General features: G+C 37.6%; 1 long non-coding RNA gene across 1 annotated transcript in view; it reads left to right on the forward strand.

Moving 5' to 3' along the window:
- Positions 1-15,889, forward strand: part of LOC139438680 (uncharacterized) — an 85,816-nt gene that overhangs the window by 38,455 nt on the left and 31,472 nt on the right. Inside the window, exon 2 of the long non-coding RNA XR_011648382.1 lies at positions 11,111-11,430. This is a non-coding gene — a long non-coding RNA (uncharacterized lncRNA). The remainder of the gene's footprint in view (positions 1-11,110; positions 11,431-15,889) is intronic.

Below are 15,889 nucleotides of genomic sequence, written 5' to 3' on the forward strand. Positions count from 1 at the left end.
TAACAAATGTACCACACTAAAAAAAAAAGGTCATAAGCAACATGTAAATAAATGGGTGTGACTGTATGCCAGTACAACTTTATTTACTGAAATTTGAATTTCATATAATTATCCCAATATTTTTCTTTTGTTTTTTTTTCCAGTCCCATAGAAATGTAAATGATTAGCTCGCAGGCCATATAAAAACAGGTGGCATGGCTGGATTGGGCCTGCAGAACATAGTTTGTTGATTCTTGGTCTAGATCCCTCTCTAATTCATATTCATGTTTTACAAAAGAGGATATTTATTGGCTTAACCAGTGACTTTAGGATCTTGGATGGCTTAGCTCCGAATTACAGATGCAGCACTTATTAGCGAATAAACTAAAGCAAGGTAATCAAACACTCTGGGCTTCATGTTTTTTCTCTTCTGTAAAATGAAGATAGTACAAATACCTGATTTGGTGGGTTAGTACCAAAATCAAACAATAGACAATGGCATTAAGTTGCTTAGCTCAGTACTTGGCACATAATAAATACTCCAACACTCAGTAAGCGTTACATATGTTGCTGATGATTACATAATCCTCAGCGTTCTCATGCATAACCAACCTATGCAATGTGGGCCCAGGGGAGAAGAGCCTTGGCCTGTTTTGTCCACTCCTATAATACACTGTATTTGGCACTTGATAAGTATGTTGACTGAATCCACAGATTCTTAGTTCTATCAATTGTGGGTAGGATAGCAGAGACCCATGCAGGAAAGCATAGTGATCTATATATAAGAAATCGAGGTGATTGCTATCTCAAAGGGGATCTGTGGAGTGGGCACCTGTCTTGGGCAATAATCATTACCAATATTCATTGACCAGCAAATACAGTAGAGAAAAAGAAGAAAATATGTCAGAGGATGGAGCCTAAGGAGGGATAGTCGGGTTAGAGTTGTTGACAGTGAGATGAAGCTGTTTTAGAAAGAGAAGAAGTAACTGTGAAACAGAAAGCTACTCTCAGGGCTTTTTAAGTTTTAAATCTTTTGAATTGTAATGTTAAAAAGAGAGGCATAAAACACAGGAAATGGATGTAGCTCAACCAATTGGGCTCCCATCTACCGTATAGGAGGTCCAGGGTTTGATGCCCAGGGCTTCCTGGTGAGGGCAAGCTGGCCCACGTGGTGAGCTGGCCCATGTGGAGTGCCGGCCCACGTGGGCATGTGGCCCCGCCCAGGAGTACCGCCCTGCGTGGGAATGCCACCTGTGCAGGAAAGTCACCACGTGCAAGAGTGCCAGCTGACACGGAGAGCTGGCACAGCAAGATGATGCGACAAGAGACACAGAGGAGAGAGAATAAGAACATGTAGCAGAACAGGAAGATGAGGTGGCACAAGAGAGTAATCACCTCTCTCCCACTCTGGAAGGTCTCAGGATTGGTCCCCGGAGCTGCCTAATGAGAATACAAGCAGACACAGAAGAACACACAGTGAATGGACACAGAGAGCAGACAATGGGGGGAATGGAGAGGGGGGAGAGAAATAAATAAAAATAAATCTTTGAAAAAAAAAAAAGAGAGGCATAAAACACACAGATCAAATCCATGGCTCAATAAATTCTTGTAGGGCAAATACCACCCATGTCAAACAACAGAGCATGGACAGTGACCCCATAAGCCCCTACATCTGTTCCATCCCGATCCCAATCTCTTCCTTCCGTTATTCTTACTTTTATAGTAATGGTACCTGGAGTTTTTCTATTCATCATCCAAATGTACTTCCCTAGAAATTAGAGTTTATTCTTGCCCATTGAGAAAATAATGATTTGTCTCCAAATTTCTTTCAATTTATATGTTTCTTCTCCACCCCTTTCATTGTTTTATATTTTGTCTGAAGAACTTGGACTGTTTAAACTGAGGATTTCCCCATGGTCTGACTTTTGCTGATCAATATCCTTGGTGCTGTACATGTTCCTCTGCAACTGAACCCAGATATCAGAACCAGATTTGATCCTTTGGCAAGGCTAAAGGTGGTCTTCATATGCTCTAATCATCTTGTAGTTATCATTTCCATAATGATTTTGGCAAGACTATATGAGGCACATAAAGTCTGGTTGTTTCACTTTTTGTGATCGTAGCAGTCATTGATGCCCATGTACATTCATTCATGATGGGCTGCAAAAATAGTGATATTCTATCTCTATCATTTCTTTTTTATGACACTTCCCTTCATCTACTATTTGATTCCTTTGATTCCTCAGTGGAAAGGCAGATTCTTTCCCTTTACTTATCAGTTTTCAAGATAATGAATTGGTTCCTTATCATCTTCTGAAGGTGTCCAATCCTTATTTTTTTCACTATTATTATTATTTCATAAATTTAAACAAATTTTATGGGCTTAAATTCATTGCAATGATTATTATTATTCAAGTTCAATTTGTATAATCTTTGGCCAATGGGGACTCTCTACTAGCCCTTGAATCCTCTCGACATGACCATTGCAGCTTTTGATAGCTTCTGCGCTCTCCCTTAATATAGGTGCTCCGGACTTACCTTGTGTGTGTCTGGTGCCAGGACTGGACTCGGCCAGCTCTCCAAGAAGCACTAGTTTCTTTTGGTGGGAAAAGATATTCAAGATGACAAGCTGTATACTCAAAGATGGTCATTGCTGCTAGGTTGATCGTTGTTTTATGTCCTTTCCAGTGGGCAGAGTTCATAGTTATTAAACATTTATTCAAATTTAAGATGACGGACCTTGCACGTAACTTCTTCTCCATGACATCAGTATCTCCTCCTCCATTCCAGAGCCACCTCTCCAGTACACTATACCCTTCCTTTGTCTGCACCTAGAATTCTGATTCTTAAGGACCCAGGAAATGATAGAATTAGAAAATCCTATAATTATGCATTTGTTTTATTCCATATTACATGAGCAACTTCTCAAAATAGCAATACAAATATCATCACCAGTATGATTGCTGAAAACAAAAAATGTTAACTTGCATATGTTCTCCCCATTCTCCCTCCATTATTTAATAGCCATGTTATATATATCTACATTGTCAGAGCATCAGACATTACATACTCTACTGTCTGCCTTTTAACCCTCATTTAGTCTTACTTTACAGGTAAATATATATTTAATGTTCACCATCAGTCCTTAAGTTAATGTCTCTCCAGGCATTTTGGTTGTCTGAAGCTCATTCACTCCAGCAGATGCCTCAGGAAGGGCTCATGGGAACAATATTCCCTGATTCTTGCATGTTGATAACAGTTTAACTGTACCTTTTATACTTGGAAGTCAGTTTTGCTAGATAGCAAATCCTTGGTGCATACTTTCTTTCCTTGAATATTTTAAATATGTTATTCTATTTTCATCTGGCATACAGCATTGCTGTTGAAAAGTCAGCTGACAATATAAATTTTTTTTCTCTTGTAAATTGTGAGCTGTCGTTGTGTGTTTTAAAAAAGATGCTCAAAGGTTTTTTTCTTTCCTAGAGCCCAGCAATTTTACTAGATGGTGTCTTAATATTGGTCATTCTGGGTTTTAGGTATGTAGTGTGCACTTTAAACTACTTTATGAAACTTAATTATTTCATGAAAGTTTTCATTTTTAGTATTTATTCTATTCTCTTGTTTTGGTTTTCTTCTTCAGAAAGCCTATTAATCATGTGTGTGTGATTTTCTTTGCTTTAATACTTACCACTTTAGCATGACTCCTTTTTATCTATTTCTTCATTTGTTTGATGTTAAAACATTTCCTCTTTTTCACCTTCTGTCTCTCTTAAGACATTGTTGATGTGGTTATAAGCTCTAATATTCCTTCTAGTTTAGTCATCATTTCTCAAATGACATTGACTTTCACCTCTAATCTTTCCTGAAGTCTGTTATCTCATTTTTTAAGTTTTTCTAGTTCTGATTCATGTCGTTCTTCCACATATTGTATCTGTTCCTTAAACTTGCTTAGAAAAAGTGGTTCCTATTTTCATCATTTTGAGGACATATTTTATTTTCTGTATGGTTGTTCTTCTGCTATTCATTCTCTTCTTTTTCTTATCATAACTTTATATGGATTTGACCACAGTAATTTTCCGTGGCTCATTTTTACAATAAATTAGTGTTCTTGAACTTTAAGAAAGGCTGGATTCAGGGCTAACTTTCGTAATTGCACCGAGCTCCCTCTTCTGTTGCTTTTCTGTTGTCTTCCAAGTGGTGCAAACCTGGTGGTGGGTTTTCTGAGGCTTCCTGGCCCTCATTCCCTCTTCCCCTTGGTCTGACTTCATCTCTCCTTTGTCCCTGTCCTGTTTGATTTGATTCCACGCCCAGCTATTTCTGTTCTGTGTGGGACCCAGGGTAACATGCCTTCTGTGCTCCTTACACCTTTGTAGGGTCCTTTCTCCATTAAAAATATTAAAAATTGCATTTTACAACAGCACTGCAACAATGGTAAACATCTTATTGTATATTAAAGCATTTTCTTCATCTTCATTGTTTTTCTCATTTTAAAAGAAGTTAAATCACTTCACAGGCCCATGAAAGTATCACAGGCCCTAGACACTGCTACAGTGTCTGATGGATAACTCAGTGCTGGGAGAGTGTGCCATCGAATCACTTGTGGGTGCTCCTAGTGGATGGACTGTCCCCAAGCCTCTTGACCTTTGGGAGCCCATTGCATTCACCCGATATTGACTATGCAGAACGCTCCCAGTTTTTAACTGCTCTTCTCAAGTTGGCCTACCATGCTTCCCAGCAAGTACGTTTTGGCATATTTGCTAGTAGGGGGCTCACATTCTCAGGTTCCTCAGATGTAGCTCTGTCACTTTCCTGATTTCTCCACAGCTGCTACCTTGCAGTTCTTTTGGTTGCTCATGATTTGTCCCTCCTCCTTGTATTTTGGTATGAGTGGGGATACCCTGTCATACAATTTTGTTTTTTTGAGGTACCGGGGCCCAGGAATGAATCCAGGACCTCGTATGTGGGAAGCCGGCACTCAACCACTGAGCTACATAGGCTTCCCTGAGTTGGTTTTCAGGTTTGATTTCGCTTGTTCATTTCCGCTTTTCTTAGGAGGCTCCGGGAACAGAACTGAGACCTTCTGTGTGGGAAGCAGGTGCTCAGTTGCTTGAGCCATGTCGGCTCCCCTCATCAATTTTGTTGTAAATGATGTCCAGGGATTTTTGGTTTTGCTATCTAGTTGTTCTGTTTTGATTTAGAAGGATTGAGATGTATACTATATGTACTGTTGCTTCAGCCATCTTCCCTCCTCAGAAATTTTAACGAATTTCCCATCTCAATAGTTGAGGGAAACCTAGGTGTCTAACCCTTGTTATTTGTCTGTAAGTCCTAAGTTAGCTCCTATTGCTTCCAAATTTGTCCTTCTTTCTAAAATTTCAACAATAAAGGCTTGATTAGAGGTAGGGAGCATCATGTTTTAGGACACGAGTATCTTTGGAATGGTTAAGGGGGATATCCAGGTATTCATACATTCAAGTGAATTTGTTTGGAGAGCGTGGCTTCCTCAATTCATAGTCAAGAGGCACTAAGATGTGGGAGTGAGGTGGAGATGAGAGATAGTTTTGGAATTGGTGTACTTTGGCAGAGATCTGGCTTCTGGGTGTACGGTAGACAAGGGTAGAAGCAGTAGGAATGACTGGACCAGACCCACTTCATATACTTTGAGTTTTGCCTATCATCAGTATCACTAGGGTACCCTACTTACTGGAAAAGCCTTTCTGTGGAGCAGAGGCTTTCCAGTTTAACCTTGAATTGTAACGAATAATATATTTACCAATATTTTATACCGACTAAATACTGCATTTCCACTCCTAGAAGTTGGAATAGTGGTTGTCTGAAATATCAGGCAGGCAGAAAAAGTCTCATGATGTGCAAATGCCAGTTTATTCTCGATGCCCTTGTGCGTCCTCAAAAATGCAGTAATCTATTTAACTCTACCAACTGTCAGGTCGAATGCTAGATGTTGAACTGTAAACGTTCTAGGACCAGCCTTTTAAAGAACAAAATAGAGTCAGGGCAAGTTACTTCAGGCACAAATGTCTGCTGGTTATTTACCTATTGTCTTTTGGTCTCAATCCCACTCCTTTACACTCTGTTTTGTGATACTGGGACTGGAAGTCTGCAAACTACATTTCCCACACTTCTTGCAGTTGGTTTTCTGTCAAGTTCTACAAATGGAAGGCAAGAGGAAAGACAAAAGGACTTCCTTTCTATTCCCACTTCCTGCTAGTATCATCCCATAATGCTCCAGCCTTAACTGGCACTCCCAGTACCAGGTATGCTCTTTTGCTAGTCAAATAACCACTGTACTTGCTACTTCAGAGGTTTGAGTACCAGGTATATGTGTTCCTTTTATGAGCTCTAAGCTGGAAATTTCACCTCTTTCCTTTATTTCCCCGAGCCCTGGTTTGGAAACTACTTTCTGCAGTAACTACTCTGGTAACTTCAACCAAAGGAATTGTAGCTGCTTCCTGCAATTACTGATATTTAGGTTTACCTCAGTATCCCCTTCTTTGCTCTCTCACCCTTCCAACTGATTCCTGGTACTAATTTTCTTCAGTTTAAAATATCTAGTACAGTTTTTGTTTTCCTGACTGGTTATTTCAACTTGTTTTGCAAGCTCCTCTTTTGCAAACACCTCTTCAGTTTTCTCTAACCTGGATTACTTTGTGACCTCGGTCACAGTTTATACTGAGTTGCCCAGACTTTCCTTTCATTGAATGAAAATGATATTTTTCACTTTATTCCATTCTGAAATTTGTTTAACTGATATGGTGTTTAATGAAAGCTTTTAAATATATATATCTGATATGAAATTGGTTATAATGAGGAGAAATAATTTTTAACTCCATATTTTAAAAGCAACTAATATATATAAACCATTATGCCAAGAAAATTAGATTTTGGGTAACAATGCTATTTCAGAAAAACAAAGTGATTAGAAGGTAATACCTATAAAGAAAGATTAAATAAATTGTTATTAAGTCCCCAAAGAAGATGAAAGGATATTTAATACTAGAATTATGAATGATTTATGGAAGATAATAGTCATTCTACATATCAATTTTGGGAGGGCATATGGAGACTATGCTTCCACCATTGGAGGTGGAGTAGAGGCTGGATAATAATGTATTCCTTGTAATGATGTTTCTTAGTGAAATGAGCTACTGAAAATAATGGGGACTCTCATTCTCCAAAATATATATATATATATATATATATATATATGTGAATTTAAAGTAGGACCGATTCTTGTCTGCCAGGGATGAGTTACTGGAGTCCTGCCAAAGGCATGGTATGACCTTCTAACCTCCGTATGACTTTGTCAGGTTTTAGGACTAAACCTGTAAGCATTTATGATCTCTTTAGTTTTATTCACTCTTAGGTCTTGTCTGGTTGGTGAAAATCCATACCCAGGGATCTTTATTCAGTTGGAGGGGCTGCTAAATGATTTAAAAAATGCATTTTGTCCCGATCACTGATTGACTGATAGAACAGCTATTGGTTTGACAAAAATCGGACTGAAAAGCAGTTCCTGCTATGGTGGTCTGTTGCCAAATGTTATTGCTTTTGCTTTTCAATCTCAAAAGCACCCCCTTTGCATATTCCTAGAGGTTCGATTGCTAAAGTGAGTTAACTCTAGCCTATTACATCAAGAATTTAAAGTTGTTGCTATTGAGCACTTCTCAAGAGTTCAGAAGTACGAGCCTGATCATCAAATGAAGACTTCTTCAGATACTAAAAATACTTGCGATGTGACCTTGACAAAGCTATCTAAAGTCTCTGTGCCTAAGCTTACCTGTTTGCAAAATAGCTTTAATTTTGTATATGAAAGATTGGTGACATTATTTTGTAAGCAATGAACACAGTGGTTCAAATGCAGTCTTACGGAGAAACCCAGTATACTATCATGTCAAACAAATTGAAATGGACTTTGTTAATGGGGTGGAGAGAAGATCTGAGAGCACTGATGACTGCTCATGCCCTTTCTTCCGTCTTCCTACCTCGTAGTAATCCTTGGGGGTACTCGAAGAAACCCCTAAGTGGCAAGAAATACACTTTGAAGACCACAAGATATCTTGACCTATATGCTCCCTACCAATTATAAAATACAGTTATAACCTAAACATTTATGATCCAGAAAAATCTACAGTTATTTTTATAGCCATAACAAAAGTCATTTGTAAATATAAGGTTTAAAGAATTCCATATCACGCCATCAGAGAAAAAGTCACTATATGTTCTGTCTGGAGTCACTGGAGTAAAATTATTTTTTGAAATGTGTAATATATATACATATATCTTGAGGTACGTGTCTATAACTACAGGGCAATATGAAAGGTGATAATAAGATCATATTAAACAGTTCAGAATGTGACAATGCAATTCAATTCAGTTCCATTCAATGAGCATTTATGGAGTACCTACTGTGCAGACACCACTGTGCAAAACTCTGCATATGGCTTCCAAGGGTAACAAAGACAAATGACAGACTCTGTCCTCAATTTATTTTTGAAGCACTCCCTGTCAGTGATTTTAACTTTTTAATACATTTTGAGTGTAAGAAGTGCAAGGTACCTAGGGAAAAATTGATTCGAAGTACATAGAATAAATAGATCAATAATAAATGTCACTAAATAGGTCGAACATCTTGTGATCATGTACGGGCAATGGGTACCAAGGGTCAGGTGAAACTGTCCCTGAATTGAGAGCTATTTTGTCCTTTTTGTTCATTAATGTCTATCCATCTATACTAATGGATTTAGCATGAAAGGAAGTAAGGTGGGGGTCGGGAAATGAGAGTCACTAAATCTCAGACTTCCATCCTTCATTAATATTAATGTTGTCTTCAACCAGTACACATTGGCACAACCCAGCATAAAAGCTTAATACAAGAAAAACAGTTCTGAGGCTTACTTATTATATATTCATTGACATGAAGCACCACATGGGCTCATGTACATCATGTGCCTTTATCTTTATCCAATGAAGAAGAATTTTCCTACAGTAGGAGTTCCTTGCAGTAGTGATTTCGTGTGTTTCCCCAAAGTAAATTATTTTAATTTTTAAACGCTTTTTCCATCTACTGACCCACATTTACACTGAATGTAAACAGTCTTAGCCTGATGGAATTAATTTATTTTGTAAGTGAGAATAACATTTGCCTCCTTTTGACCAGTAAATTTTCTTTTGTGTTCTTTGAGTTCAAGCATGGGAGTCATAGTCCTGTAGCCCACCAGTGTGAGACAGCCCACTGACACAAGAAAATTCAGAGCGTGCCTGCGTGATCGGCTTCGGTGCCCATATCGTCTTGGGCTAGTAATTCTTCCTAAATTTCCTTAGGAAACACAAATTAAAGAAATATGCATTATTACATTTCTTCCACAGGCCAAACTCTTTGATAGAACTCAAAATATTAACTTAGAATATTAGAATAATTTTGGAGAACAAGGGATCAAGGCCCAGAGAGGTTAGACTACACGTTCAAAAATAGTCAGTGAGTAACTGGCTAACGTGATCAATTCCAAGGCCTTTTGACTTTTACTGCAATGTTCTCCATATTCAAAAGATGTCTTTTTTAAGTCCCCAGAGCCATTATTTGTGATTTAGGGACCCAATTTTATCTTTAAGTTCCTCAAACCAAAACCAAAACCAAAGATTAAGCAGGTTTCTATAACTATAACCCAATTCTACCACAGCCCTCTGCTGCATCTAGTCTTTAATCTACCCTTCAATCTTCCTTACTCAAAAGCAAACTCAGACACAGTTGATGTCAGAAAGAAAGCAAGAAATGAAGAGAAAACGCTCTCCTATAGAGAGCTCATAAAATGAGTTTGAAAGAAAACTAATGAACGTATTTCAGCTCTCTCCACTGCTCTTCCTGCCACAGCTTGCTTTCCTTTTTCTCACGCGATATTAAAGTACCTGTACATGATGGCAGATGTACCTATGCGACAGCAAGAAGGCACGTGGAAGGAAGCATGCTTTTCTTTCCCTTTTTTTCTTTTTAATATTAATCGAGTTTTAGAATTTGCAAATGTTAGTCCTCGGGAAATGGCGTCCTCACTGTATGGCTGCAGCAGGCACCTCTATGAGGCCTGACCCCAAGTCTGACCCGTACAGCCGAGCCAAAAGATATGAACAGCCAGTTTTCAATTCTTGCCCAAAGTCCTCTCTTAATAGTCTAATATTTGCATCTAGAATTTCCATGGAGTACAAACAAAACCCTCCAAAGACGTTAACTTTTAGCGCAACGCATTTTCATTCTATTTTTGTTGTTAAAACTTACAAGGTACTACTCTTAGATTACGCAGCTCAATTTACAGTAATTCCTCAAATTTAAAGAGAAGATGTCTCTAAACATGACAGTTTAGAAAGGGTTGGTGGATGAATTTCAAGATTAATATTTCTTTTTTAGTTTTAGGGGATAGAAGCAAGCAAAGCATAAAAAGAGAAATGGTTTTTAATACTGAGCAGAAAAATGCAATATACATGTACAAAATAGATGCTTCATTTGAATTAGTATTTACATGGTTTGTAAGCTCAAGTAATATATGTTTTTCATTATTTTAGTAAAATTAAAGAATGGGTATTCAACTATCTTTAAATTTTCATATTGTTCACGCTAGTTTGGGCATGCCAAATCATTTTGGCAAAATAAATTCCTACATGAGTACTGCATGGATGCTAAAAGACATTGCAATATTTTTAAAATATGAATTGAAGAAAAATATTAAGGGAGTCACATTTTTATGGTAGCCATTATTAGAATTTACTAATGAGAAATCTGACATGCTATTTCCTATTGTTTTAATATGTTATATATATTATAAACTATTTTTCTACATTATAGGAGTTAATTGCATATTGCTAAAAAATTTATTTCACCTTGAAATTTATGGACCTGCCACTGGTTACTAGGTGTGGGAGAACTTTGGCTTTTGTGGACCTGTGGAGGTAAAGGATGTATGAAAATTCTAGGAAGCCCAATTAGAGAAAAGCACAGAGAAAAAAGTTTTACATCTATCCTGCTGAGAGGCAGGCATTTTTTCTGGATGACAAATGTCTGGAGTTCTCAGTTTTACAAAAAAACAAGCTCTCACCCCTGGCCTCTTATCCCTTTGTCATGTAGGTAACCTAAGCTGTGGAAAAAGGAACCATCTGGAATGAATGCTGTGGTTTCACAGAGCCAACGTTATTCTCTACCTCCCCTTCTTCTTCCACTTTCTTTATGGATGGCAAGCAGTATTCAGATGACAGATCTTGGAAAATTGTGTGAGGAGATAAATCCTCAGGCATTTACAGTGTATTGGTATTTTGGAAGTTTCTGTGCATTTTGTCATACAGCTAAGAAGGCTGGTAGACTTTTTGTGAACTGCTGAGCTTTGAGAAGGCTTTTAACTTCCACTCAGTTTTAATTGAGGAATTTATGGGACTCTGCCACCTTGTGAGGTAAGTTAGACATAAATGCCTTGTGATTTATATAAGAAAGAGCTTTCTTTGTGTACCGACATAAATCTTATTAGCATACTACACTTTTCACATATCATGGTCAAGTGAAGAAATTCTTCACTAGTTTTCCTTGTAAATGAGAAATTCAGCATATCCTTCCTGTTCTAGTACTTACACTAGATGTAGACTTACACTTTATGATGATGTCAGTTCATTAGAGTTGTCATCTTAAATGGCATCCTTTTCATTGTTTCGGGGGAACAAACAATGTTTAACAAGTAGAAATACAGAAAATCTGCAGCTTATATTATCTTAAAACTGGTACAATATTTTAGCCAATTAATGGGGGAGGAAAGCCATCTCCAGATATAAATCTGTGAGTGAATGCTACTGATTTTAAAAGGCATCTCCTGACAGTAAACAAACGAACTATCTCTGAAAATCTAATCTGAAGGCAAAACAGATTGGCTAGGGTGATTATTAAAACAATTGCCACCTTCTGGTGTAAAGTGATGTCAACAATGAACAATCAAGTAATGCCCTTTGCTTTGGTACAGTCAAGCACTCAAAGCTACCGTGAAATAGGATTGGACAGGACCTTTCATTTCATATGAGAATTAATTCTCCAAATGCAGTGAAGAGGAGGCAGCTTTCCTTCTCCCCCTCCAGTCCCCCCAGCAAGTAGCTAGAAGCAAGTCTGCGGGAGACCCTATTTTTTCTTATTCATTTCTCAGTGTGTATATGTGGATTTTACCAAGTATTATGGAAAATAATTTATTCTTTACATATAGTTCCATCAGAAAAGAGGCAGATTCCCGAAGGTTTCGTGACTTTAAAAAAATGATGGCTTAATTCCTAAATTGTTTTCTAACGATTGAATTAAAGGTCACCTTGCTTCGTTGCAGCAGAAGCTTCCCAGGTGCTTTGGCATCATCTGTAGGAGAGCACAGTTCTACACCCGGGGCCTCCCTGGGGAGGAGCCTGGACACATAATTTGTGGCAAACCTCAGTTATGAAGACCTTCTACTCTTCTCAACAAAGTTAAGTTAGCTATCCCAGAGAGAAACGGCACATATATTCAATTACCGAATACCCTGTGCTGGAGAGTGAAAGTGTTTTGAAAATAACAGTTCTTCAGCTTAATACTTTGAATTTAAGAAATTACTGACTTAAATGAATTAGAATTAGCAAAACAAATATTAATGATGTGATTTCACGTGTAAAATTTTGTCTTTTACATCTCATAAAATTATCCTGTGTAAGATCAGTCGAAATGTCTGTAATTTTAAAAATCCCATACATCTTACCATTTCTTGAACTTCTACAACTGATAAAGCAAAAAGAGACTGAAAAAATTGAAGATTAGGTGATCAATAGCACATTTCTTCCCCATCAGATTATTTTTTCCATGTACAAAATTCCTTTTTGATTTTTCAATTATTCAAAATGTCAGAATGATAGATATAAGAGAGTAGCCAACTAACCAGGGAAATCTCCGCCTAATAATATTCAATGTAACGATTCAGAATGATGCTTCATGATGGATTAAACTTTCCCCTGTTCTGCCTCATTAGGGTTCTTCCAATTTGACCCAATCCAAACCTATTACTTAATATATATCTAAAAGTAAAATTGCATAAATGTTCACTAGTACAATAGAAGCTAAATGAGCAGTTTCAGATAATTTAATTAAGTTGCAGGTCTTCTAATATAATTCAGTAAGTATGTGAACTTTTAACTTGTGTTAACTCAATTTCCTTATGCTTTCATTTACCATTTGTTGGGGACATTACAGTGATTAGCCAAAGTCCTTCCAGCTCCTAATGTTCTCCATAAATTTTGATTTAAATTGACTGTCACTTTCTCACTATAATAAAGTAGATATTTGACATCTCAAAAAAGAGTACTGGCCTAGTATATTACTTGTTAAGAAATGGACCTTTTTCCTTCACAGCAAAACATTCACAGAAAATACACCTTAATAAGGCTGTTAAGAATATTGGAACAAAGTGGATTGAGTACTACATATTCATAGACATGTCGACACTTCAGCATTTCTTAAGAAAAATAATCTCCTCTGTGCCCTTGGTATTGAAAACATATATGATATCATGTTCCCATCTGTGAGCTATATAGTCGGTAGCTGTCACTGTTTAGTGTTTGTCAGCATTCAGGAACCCTCTGTATTAAGATGAGAAATAACAGCTATTACACTTGAGATGAGGTGAGAGACCACCCAGGCCAAGCAGGTCAAACTCAGATACATCTCCCACCCTTTCTCAGCTCGGATAAGTGTGAGTGGTAAATTGTATCATTGTGCTTCAAACATTCTTAATGCCATCTACTTGTTTTCAAAAAAGGCCATAAGAAAGGAAATTATCTTCCCTCACATATATACATCCCAAACTCTCTTCAATCCCAACACAAATTTATGCCAGTTACTGTCCTTGAAGTTACCTTGACAGTTCCAAGATGGAAGGTTCCGGTCAGTGTGCAGAGAGACCTAAAAATTTCAGGAATGGTAACAGGTAATATTTCCAGACCCAGTACTGGAATTTATTCCATGATTAGATCAAGAATCCATGAGCAGCCAGAGGTACTTAAGGCTATCAGGAGAGCTGTGAGATATTACATGCAAGCAGCAGGAAATGCCACCCCTCCGTATGCTGATGCTTTCCCATAAACCACCCGCTTTCACAATGCGTTTGGCATCAGCTTTCACTAGAGACAGCCTTCTTTGAAGCATTTCTTTTTTTGCCCATTAAATGAATACTCCATATCGGCACTGGCATCTCTTGAAGAGGAATTAACACTTTAGGTAATAGTAATATTAGCTAATGTTCATTGGGCGCTTACTGTATGTTAAGCAACTACTTAAAAGCATGTATTCCTTTATTTGTACAGCTCTAAGAGTTGGCAACCATTATGATCCCCATTTTACAGATGGGAAAGCTGAGGCACAGAAGGGTTAATTAAATCACCAAAGACGGCAGAGCAAGTCACTCCAACTTCAGAGTCAATGTTCTTAGCTATTACATTGCATTGGCCTCATTATAGCCCTGTTTCACCTACTGGATAATATTTTAGTGAAGCTGCCGTGCATATTTATGAATGTTGAATATTATAATTCGATATATATTTTCTTATAACACAAGTAATAGGTAATTATAGAAAATTTAGACAATATAGGTAATACAAAGGAAGAAAATAAAAATCAACCAATTTTTCACTACCTAGAAATACTCCTTTTAGATTTTACTTTACATCCTTCAAGTCTTTTTTTATACCTCCCTCTTTTTTTTTTTTCAGGTACCAGGGCTGGGAATTGAACCCCAGACCTTGTATGTGCGAAGCTAGCACTCAACCACTGAGCTACACCAGCTCACTATACCTTTTTAAAAAAAATATATATATATAAAATATTATATTTATTTTATAGTATAATTTGTTATCAATTGAGTTATTAGGAACACCTTCCCGTGTCTTGAAATATGTTTCTGTAATATCTTCTTTAATGACCATTTACTTGAATGCTTTGGTTTTGAAAGAAGCGAAGGTATGGCATTTGACAGCACCGAGTCTCAGCCTGAAACTTCCATCCGGCCTCAGGTGGAACTCCTGCCACATACCTGTTTCCAGAGAGTTTCAGATGGGAGCTCTGCAGACCTGAGAGGTGATCAGGGTGTTGCAAGAAGTGTGGCGTGTGCACATAAAAGCGGAGGCTCGCTGTTGAAGCTATTTTTCCCCCTACTTGAGTACCTCTGCATGTTTTTAAACAAGTGATATTTTATATAGAGCAATTCTGTAAATGGATATTCCTAGATAATGGGATAAAATAATTAGCTAACAATGAAGTAGTGTGAAGACTTGGGAGCACGGGAGGAAGAATTTTTTTGACTTTTGCACTGAGAGCCTTGGTCACCTACAGCATCCTGTGCTTTTCTTTCTGGCTGTGCCTAAGGGAAAAGGTAGAAGTGACACCTTTACTGAGACCTCCCTGGTCAAATGCAATCAGATTGACTGAAAGCTTTCAGATAACTAAACAAAATTCTCCTACCTGGGCAGCACATACTGGCCAGAGAAATGACTGCTGAAGAGTCACTCTGCACTAATGCTGGATAACCCTTTGAACATCTCATTTAAAACAGAAGGGAGTCAAGGTGGTTTTTGAATTATGTATTAAACTTTGCTTCCAAATATATCTTTGGTTGAGTATTTCAGCTGCATGTCTCTGAAACATCAATGTCCACAAAGTATAGCTCCTATTCTCTTGTTTGCTGATCTGATTGTCACTTTCTATAACTTCTTACTCAACTCTGGTGTTCCAAGCCCTCGATATCGAACCTTCAGTATTAAAACACCCTCTACCTCCTTGCTCTTTGTTCTTTGTCTTGAGCAAGGAAAACCACCAAGATCTCCAATTTTCATCGAAGTACATGAACTCTGCCTGTGATTTTGA

This window comes from Dasypus novemcinctus, chromosome 1, assembly GCF_030445035.2.
Source record: "Dasypus novemcinctus isolate mDasNov1 chromosome 1, mDasNov1.1.hap2, whole genome shotgun sequence".
In the NCBI taxonomy this organism is placed as follows: domain Eukaryota; kingdom Metazoa; phylum Chordata; class Mammalia; order Cingulata; family Dasypodidae; genus Dasypus; species Dasypus novemcinctus.